Source organism: Perca fluviatilis, chromosome 14 (assembly GCF_010015445.1).
Source record: "Perca fluviatilis chromosome 14, GENO_Pfluv_1.0, whole genome shotgun sequence".
Classification (NCBI taxonomy): Eukaryota; Metazoa; Chordata; class Actinopteri; order Perciformes; family Percidae; genus Perca; species Perca fluviatilis.
The window spans coordinates 15,269,380-15,277,323 of record NC_053125.1 but is presented as its reverse complement, the minus strand read 5'-3'; the positions used below and the strand labels follow the sequence as shown (position 1 = coordinate 15,277,323).

At 39.1% G+C, this 7,944-nt stretch overlaps 1 long non-coding RNA gene across 1 annotated transcript; it reads right to left on the bottom strand.

Annotated features, from left to right (window-relative positions):
• Positions 1–505: 505 nt before the first annotated feature.
• On the bottom strand, positions 506–7,239 carry LOC120572739. Its single transcript, XR_005641482.1, has 3 exons — positions 7,155–7,239; positions 788–847; positions 506–611 (listed from the first exon to the last, which is right to left on the bottom strand). It is a non-coding gene; the product is annotated as an uncharacterized LOC120572739 (long non-coding RNA).
• Positions 7,240–7,944: the final 705 nt, after the last annotated feature.

Sequence of the window (7,944 nt, the reverse complement as noted above, 5' to 3'; positions counted from 1 at the left end):
TGTAGGTGCGGCTGTTGTTGGTGCAGCTGTTGTAGGGGCAGGAGTTGTAGGTGCTGCTGTTGTAGGTGCAGGAGTTGTAGGTGCTTCAGTTGTAGGGGCAGGAGTTGTAGGTGCTGCTGTAGTTGGTGCGGCCGTCGTTGGAGCGGCTGTTGTTGGTGCTGCTGTTGTAGGTGCTGCGGTAGTTGGTGCTGCAGTTGTAGGTGCTGCTGTTGTAGGTGCGGCTGTTGTTGGTGCAGCTGTCGTAGGGGCAGGAGTTGTAGGTGCTGCAGTAGTTGGTGCTGCAGTTGAAGGTGCAGCAGTCGTAGGTACAGCTGTTGTTGGTGCAGCTGTTGTAGGGGCAGCAGTCGTAGGTGCAGCAGTCGTAGGTGCAGCTGTCATAGGTGCAGCAGTTGTAGGTGCTGCTGTTGTTGGTGCAGCAGTTGTAGGTGCAGCAGTTGTAGGTGCTGCAGTTGTAGGGGCTGCAGTTGTAGGTGCAGGAGTTGTTGGGGCAGCTGTCGTAGGGGCAGGAGTTGTAGGTGCAGCAGTTGTAGGGGCTGCAGTTGTAGGTGCAGGAGTTGTTGGTGCTGCTGTTGTTGGTGCAGCTGTCATAGGTGCAGCTGGTCTTGTTGTAGCTAAAAAGTACCCAAAAAAAAGAATTAGCAAATGAGCTTACCTTTTGCCTGTATTAACTATTTACTATTTAATTATATATTTCTATAACAAATATTTTATGCAGTAAGCTACGCCTTTTCCGTTATTTTCTATCAAGACCTTTTAAAGGCAATCTGTTTAACATTACTCAGCTTACCTATAAGAATCAGGAACATTGATATGATCCTTCCGACAGCCATCTTGTCTTGCTTTAAATCTATGAAATGAAAAAATACAAAGACTTTTTCACATTAGTAGTAAATGGAAAGCCCTTGTCCTACAGTAAGTACTTACTATATTTACTTTTTAATACTGCACACAGTAGTCAATCTCCAAATGACAGTAGTCATTATATCGGTACTTTTAGCATTTATAACTCAAGGCACAGAAAACATCCAAAGGGAAATAGTGTGATGCAAATAACAATTATAATACAGTATTTCTCCTTCTAAATATCTATATCCTCAACTGTATAGATATTATACTTTGAAACAACTGTGACAAAATGAAACTTACACACATATTTTTGAATACACAACATACAGAACAAAGAAATAAAATCGAACAGGAACCAAAAAATCCTCCCACCCCCCACCCTCTGCGGTCTCGAGGAAAACATAACATACAAATTTTCCATAAGTCGATAGTCGATGACTTGGCGTTGTTAATCCTTGCTGTAGAGAGCTCAAGCATAAATATGTCCAGAAAATACGCCAACCACTGTTTTATACAAAGCGAGTGGGGGTTTCTTGGTCGCAGTTGCTCAAGCTAGCCATATTTTCTTCTGTCTCCCAAGCAGATGTAATTTAGACTAGGCCATGGGATTCACATATAAAGTGCGTACCATGTCAATGAATTTGGCTCCCAAACCAAGCCTCTCCATTACATGCCACAAGTATTTCCACTCTAAGTGGTCGAAAGCCTTTTCCACGTCCACTGATAAAACTGCTGCCGTTGTTGGTAGGTTTTTGGCTTCTTCTATTACATGAATTAATCTGCGTACATTGTCTGCAGCATGACGCTTGGGTATAAAACCTGATTGGTCGGGGTGGACTAACTTCTCGATAAAGCGCTCTGAGCGGAGAGACTTTGGAATAAAGCTTTTCAATTTTTGTTTTATATCAGAAAATATGGGACGTAGAAATAAGCGCTGAAAATGTGTCGAAGAAAAATTTAACAATTTAAAACATTGGAAAAAGCAAAAACAAACGTAAAAGCTGTAGCGTAAAAATTTAGGAAAAAAAATGTGTTTTTTCGAGGTTGACGGGAAGACAACAGTCCCGATGAGGCTGCGGGGCCTGTAATTTGAACAATCCGTAGGATCTTTGCCCTTCTTTGGCATAACTGAGATCAGCACAGTGTGGGTTTGTTGGTGGAAAGAACCCTTCTCTATAGCTGAAGTTAAATCTTGTAAAATGGTAGGTCCTAATATGTCAAAATACTGTAGAAGAAGCTCTGATGGAATTCCATCCAACCCTGGTGTTTTCCCTTTTTTAACTGTTTTTAATGCAGATTTAAGTTCCTCTAACGTTATAAGTCGACCCAGTTCTTCTGCGTCCTCTGGGTTAAGAAGAGGCAGATTTATCTCTTTTAGGATCTCCTGGCACTGTGTTGGATCTGAGTTGTAGGAGGACTCATAAAAATTTGAGTAAAAGAATTGAAAAGTGACGCTGATATCCTTAGGATTTGTTGAGATACCTCGCTCTGTGCGGATGCTGTTGATAGTAGCTCTGGATTCGCTTTGTTTTAATTTCAGAGCTAGCAATTTGCTTTACAGCCGTTAAAATAGTAATTTGCCTCACTCAGTGCATTACTATTTCAGCTCTCCTGCTTGGCAAATCATTTAGCTCTGCTTGATTTGAGTATGTGTAGATTTAGAAAAACAAGTCTTAAGAGATTGCTCTAACGATTTACAGCGTTCTTCCAACTCCGCAATCCTTGCCTCTCTTTTCCTCTTCAAGTTGACCGTGAAGGAGGATGTGAAATCCCTAATAAATAACTGATATAAATTCAGCCAGTTTGGTTCTAAATTCTGCATCAAAAGCTGTGTTCTGGAGAAGGGAATCATTAAATTGCCATCTCCTAGATCTTTCTCCTAACATATCACAACAGAAATTGGTTATCAGCGCATTGTGGTCAGACAGAATTGCTGGTTCTATTGCTATCGTGTGGAACATTGCCTTAAGTTCACTGAAGCACAAAATATAATCAATACGGGAGTGGGTGAGGTGACGTGTGGAAAAGAAGGTGTAGTCCTTCCTAGTAGTACTGATATATGTTTCTGGGCTTTGGTGTGATTGACCCCTGATCTATCCTGATTTAAATTTAGTACTACATTCATGTCTCCTCCTATAATTGGAGAATATTCGTTGAGAGAGAGCAATTCATTGGTCAGGCGCGGGAAAAAGCTTTCATCATATGTAGATGGTGCACATACCGAAACAAAGGCTATTTTCCTACTCCTTATCGTGGTACATATATAAGATATTCTGCCTGATAAATCCTTAATGCTTTTGTCTACGGTGAGGACGCATTTCCGAGAAAGCAACACAATGGAGCCCTTGGTTTTGGTGTCGTCACTAGATAAGGCAGCAACCTTAAAGTATTTATTTTGTAGACGATTTACATCTCTTTTACGTAAATGTGACTCTTGTATGAGCGCCACATCTATGTTCTTCCTTCTTAAATAGTCCAGGAATTTAGCTCGTTTGATCGGCCCATTTAACCCCCTGATGTTAACTGAAAGGATTGACAACTCAGCCATATTCAAAACTTACACGCATACGTGTCTTGAGTACCCTACCGTAATTTGCTGAAACATTTTTTGTAAAGGATAAAGGGTTAGCTCTGAGCAAGGTGTGACAAAAACATAAAAAATAAAATAAATCCCCTAACCCTCTGAGACTGCAGACCCCCTCCCCTATTTGTAAGATGCGTGACCACATCAAACGCAGTTTGTGCAAAACTCCAGCTCAAAACTACACCTCCTGTCTTAAGTCACAGGTCAGTTGAAACAGGTCTAGTGAATTCTTATGTCAAACATGAACATTATTACAAACACCTTCGAACAATTTCTGGACTAAGCTGTGTGAAAAACAGACCAATCTAGTTGGAAAAATAAGCAGACTATGAGCTGAACAGACCATATCCCTCATGTTCTTTCAGTCTAGCTTAAATGTTAAAGGTCCCATGGAATGAAAATTTCATTTTTTTAACATTAATATGCGTTCCCTGCGGGTCGTTCCCAGGGCAGCGTGGCAGATGAACAAGTCCGAGTCGCGTCCGAAGCCGCTGGGTCTTGAATGTGACACAGTCAGATTGGTCCGACTCACATACCATGATTTCCTGCATCTCAAGTTCTGCCCCGATGTGTTGCTGCAAGGCGTTAAATTCGGCCAGCACTTCCTTCACTGTGCTATATATCACTGATTTCAGCGCACGTAGCTGCTTTTCCAAGACCTGGTGGATTAATTCCTCCATGTTAGAGAACGAGTAGACAGCCCAGGCGACGAGACACGCTTTTTCGTGTTGGAGTGTTGGAGCTCAGTCTATTGCAACCATTGCAGGTGCCGGTCACGTGCTTCTCCCAAACAAAACTTCTTAAGTATCAAACAAAAATCACTAACTAAAGCCAAAAAAATGTCATCTCGAAGGTAAAACTTAAAACTTGCAAACAAAATATTTGTGTAGTGATAAACTATTGGTCTATTATTTGTTTAATAATATGTCCTTTATTTAAAGTTCCCTCTGTTTCTTTCTCAATGATCAGTCTTTTGCTCTATTTATCACATTTGCAGTTGTGCTCCCAGCTTTCTCATTTGTGCCGAAAGATTAAGGGTCTGGCAATGAGTAATGAAAATGGCCCAACTCGAGGGGCAGCACCAAGCAATCATTTGAAAATCTCACTGCACGCGATTGGATAACACTACGACCAATCACAACAATACACGGGTTGACGTATCCAGAGCGTACCCATACGCTTACCTACCAGCAGAGCTAACTGGTAGATTAAACTCTTGCCATATCCGGTCGGCAAAACAGCAAAAACGTCCTTCTTGCAAAGGAACGATTCAAGCGCCGTCTTCTGTTCCTCTTTTCGATAAAAAGCCAAGTCTAACTCATTCATTCAACTTTTCATTGTAGTGGCCAAAGCCGTTTCAAACAACCGATTTGACGTTGCAGCGTTAGCTACACCAATGTGATTGGTGCAGCTTCACGGCCTTCTACTTCCGGTCCATGGGACCTATCTTTTGAAAAAATATGAACGTGAGTAAACGGGGAGAGGTAAATTATTTTTTTATCCCGTTTGAATTGAGCCATGGATTACAAATATGATGTTCTTCAATTTAAAAGATATTTTTTCAACCAAAGAAAGTCTCAGTTTATTGTTAAACTGTTGAAGTATAAGACTGTGAAAATGCGTAATTAGAAAGACTACACACTTCAATGTTGCATGGATGACGTCTTGCTGAAGCTACGATGTCTCTGTGTATCGTACCGGGGATGTAACGTTACTCAAATGAGCAGCTAAGCCAGCTAGCTAGTGAGCAAGTTGAGCATCAAGCTAGGTGACATAAATTGTGTGAGACGAAAGATGTAGTTCACTGAGCGGTTTCACACAAAACTAAGTGGTCATATGACAAACATAGGGATAACTGAGACTTTCTTCGGTTGAAAAATTATCTTTTAAATTGACAAACATCATATTTGTAATCCGTGGCTCAATTCAAACGGGATCAAAAAAGAATAAGCCTCTCCCTGTTCACTACCGTTCATATTTTTTCCAAATTAAAGTCCCATGAGGTCCACCGGAAGGGGCGTGACTTTGGCTCTGTATTTGTTTGGCAAAAAACTCTCGCGGGGGCGGGTCTTTCAGGGGTGCGTCCCCATTGGCTAAGGAGTTTTTTGAGCAAACTTGATTGACAGCTCAGTGCCTGACCTAACCATGGCCAAAACTTCAAATAATGAGGTAAACATATTTTAGAGAAACCCCCTGTGAGCTAAAACATTAAGATTTCCAACTGTTCTGAAGGCTGTGGTTTCAAAAGTTTTTTTCGACTCTCGGCTAAGTGTAACGCAACTCTAAGCCGGCCTGCTATTAGTGTTCATTTGCTCCAGGTAGGCAGGACTGGAGTTTTTTTTTACTATGCTACTGCTGTGGCGTTAACATTGTCACATGTATCTACATGCTAAAGGCTGTAAAATGTCATCTTGGCTGCTAGTGTTGTTAAATTCTCCCCAATTTAGTTAGCCTAGTGCTAACTATGACTTTGAGTCCATGAAAAGCGCTATATAAATTCAATTTATTATTATTATTAAGTAGCTGCACGCTAACGCGAAATAGCTGTAATGTTGGCTGCCAATGCTGGCCATTTCTCCCAAATTTCGGGATCAAATTACTGCTTGCACATATCCGGTTGTGTAGTTTTTGGTTTAGAAGCTTTTATTGGTGATTTTTGGTAAAAAGTCCTGCTATAAAGCAACTCCGTTGCAGTAGCTCCAGCTGCTACTAGTGTAACAACAGCGAGGCTGTCATTGTCTTTTCTTCATTAAATATAAAGTAGCATTAAGTCCTGTATGTCCTAATCTTAACCCTTGTGTTGTCTTCTCATCAACCTTGAAAAAAACTTTTTTTTCCAACGTTTTTGACGCCTGTTTTTGCTTTTTCAAACGTTTTAAATTGTAAAGATTTTCTACTACACATTTTCAGCGCTTATTTCTACGTCCCATATTTTATCATATAAAACAAAAATTTAAGGTTAATCTAGCAAAAAATGTATCTTCTTTCCTACATTTACCTCTATTATTTCTTACTTTGACAGACTGAATTTTGAAATAATCTCTTTGCCGACTGGGCTTTGTCGGGAGGAGAGATTAAAGGGACAGGCGCTCCTACAGAGCGTCTCACACAGAGGGTGAATACAGTTGCAGCAGCCATGGGCAGTATGAGAAAAATAAAGTTTTTTTTTTAACATTAAAGTATGCAAGTATTATCCTGAACATGCTATATAATAGTTGCCCTTTAAGATAATTATGTTAGGTGGCATCCAAAGAGTACAATGGAAATGTAGCAAAAATAAATGATTAAAATAATTTCAAACATTAAAGTAAAAATATATTTATGGAAAAATATCGTGGTATGGTTATATAAATATGGAACAACCATTTGGTCTTATTACTTTAGAAGCTTGAAAGCAATCTCAGCATGGAGTATTTTACATTGTAAGATAAAGCAGGTTATACTTATGTATTTGTACCTACTGTAGATACTTAGTATCTTTGTACTTACAAACATACAAAAAGAGGTTCCTCCATGAACCAATTCTTGCATTGATTTCTTTTGGATGGATGGTATCAAAATATGATGAAAAAAATAAGATTGTAAGATGCTTTACAAAGCAAGATTTCACACAAAAAAATGCAAAAACAATACATATAATGCAGTAAAAATACACAGTGAAGTATATTTTACAATTTCATAAAGAATACCTCTATATAGGGTATAGACACAAAAATGTACTTACCCCAAGCAATTGTCAAAAATAAATAAATAATGTTTTATTTTAGAGTTATTATTTTAAAACTTATTTAGAAGCTCCAACCCTGGTGCAATTCTCTTGTGATCCCACCTGGTTGTTCAGGTCCTATATATATTGCTGCAAAGTAAAAGGAAGTGTTGTGACACAAGGGCTAAAAGGAACCAGGAAAATAAACACAGCCCACACCTACAGATTGTCTTGTGACTAAACGATGAAAATGACAGACAATCCTGAGTGCTGTTCATGCATTCCACTCATAAGATAATGACATCTGGTTCATGGTGGGTGGGGATTATTGCAACATGCACACACTTACTGTGACTTCAACATAACTACATAAAGGATCCCTTCAAGCCAATATCTGATCTTGCCCAGGACAATAAGATCATACTGACATATTTAACAGTATGACATATTCATAAGTCAGTTATAAGACATTGACCTTACCCTTATAACTAGAATCCTCCTGAATACAAACTCCACACAACGAGAACAGAAAGAAGAGAAAAAGAATAAATAGTAACAAATGACACAGCATTTATAGGCATGATAACTATTATTTAATTACAGTGTCCTAAACAACAAATAATGTATACTGGTTTCAGGAGTCTTAAAATATATTAAACAATATGACAAGCAGAGAAAGAAAAATAAGAACAATTTGTGCAGGTGGATAAAATTGCATAGAACACCAAACATTAGAATGTCAAAGTCAATAAATAAAACTTAAGTCACATCAAATCTGTTGTGAAAATAACATGGATAAAGGCATATT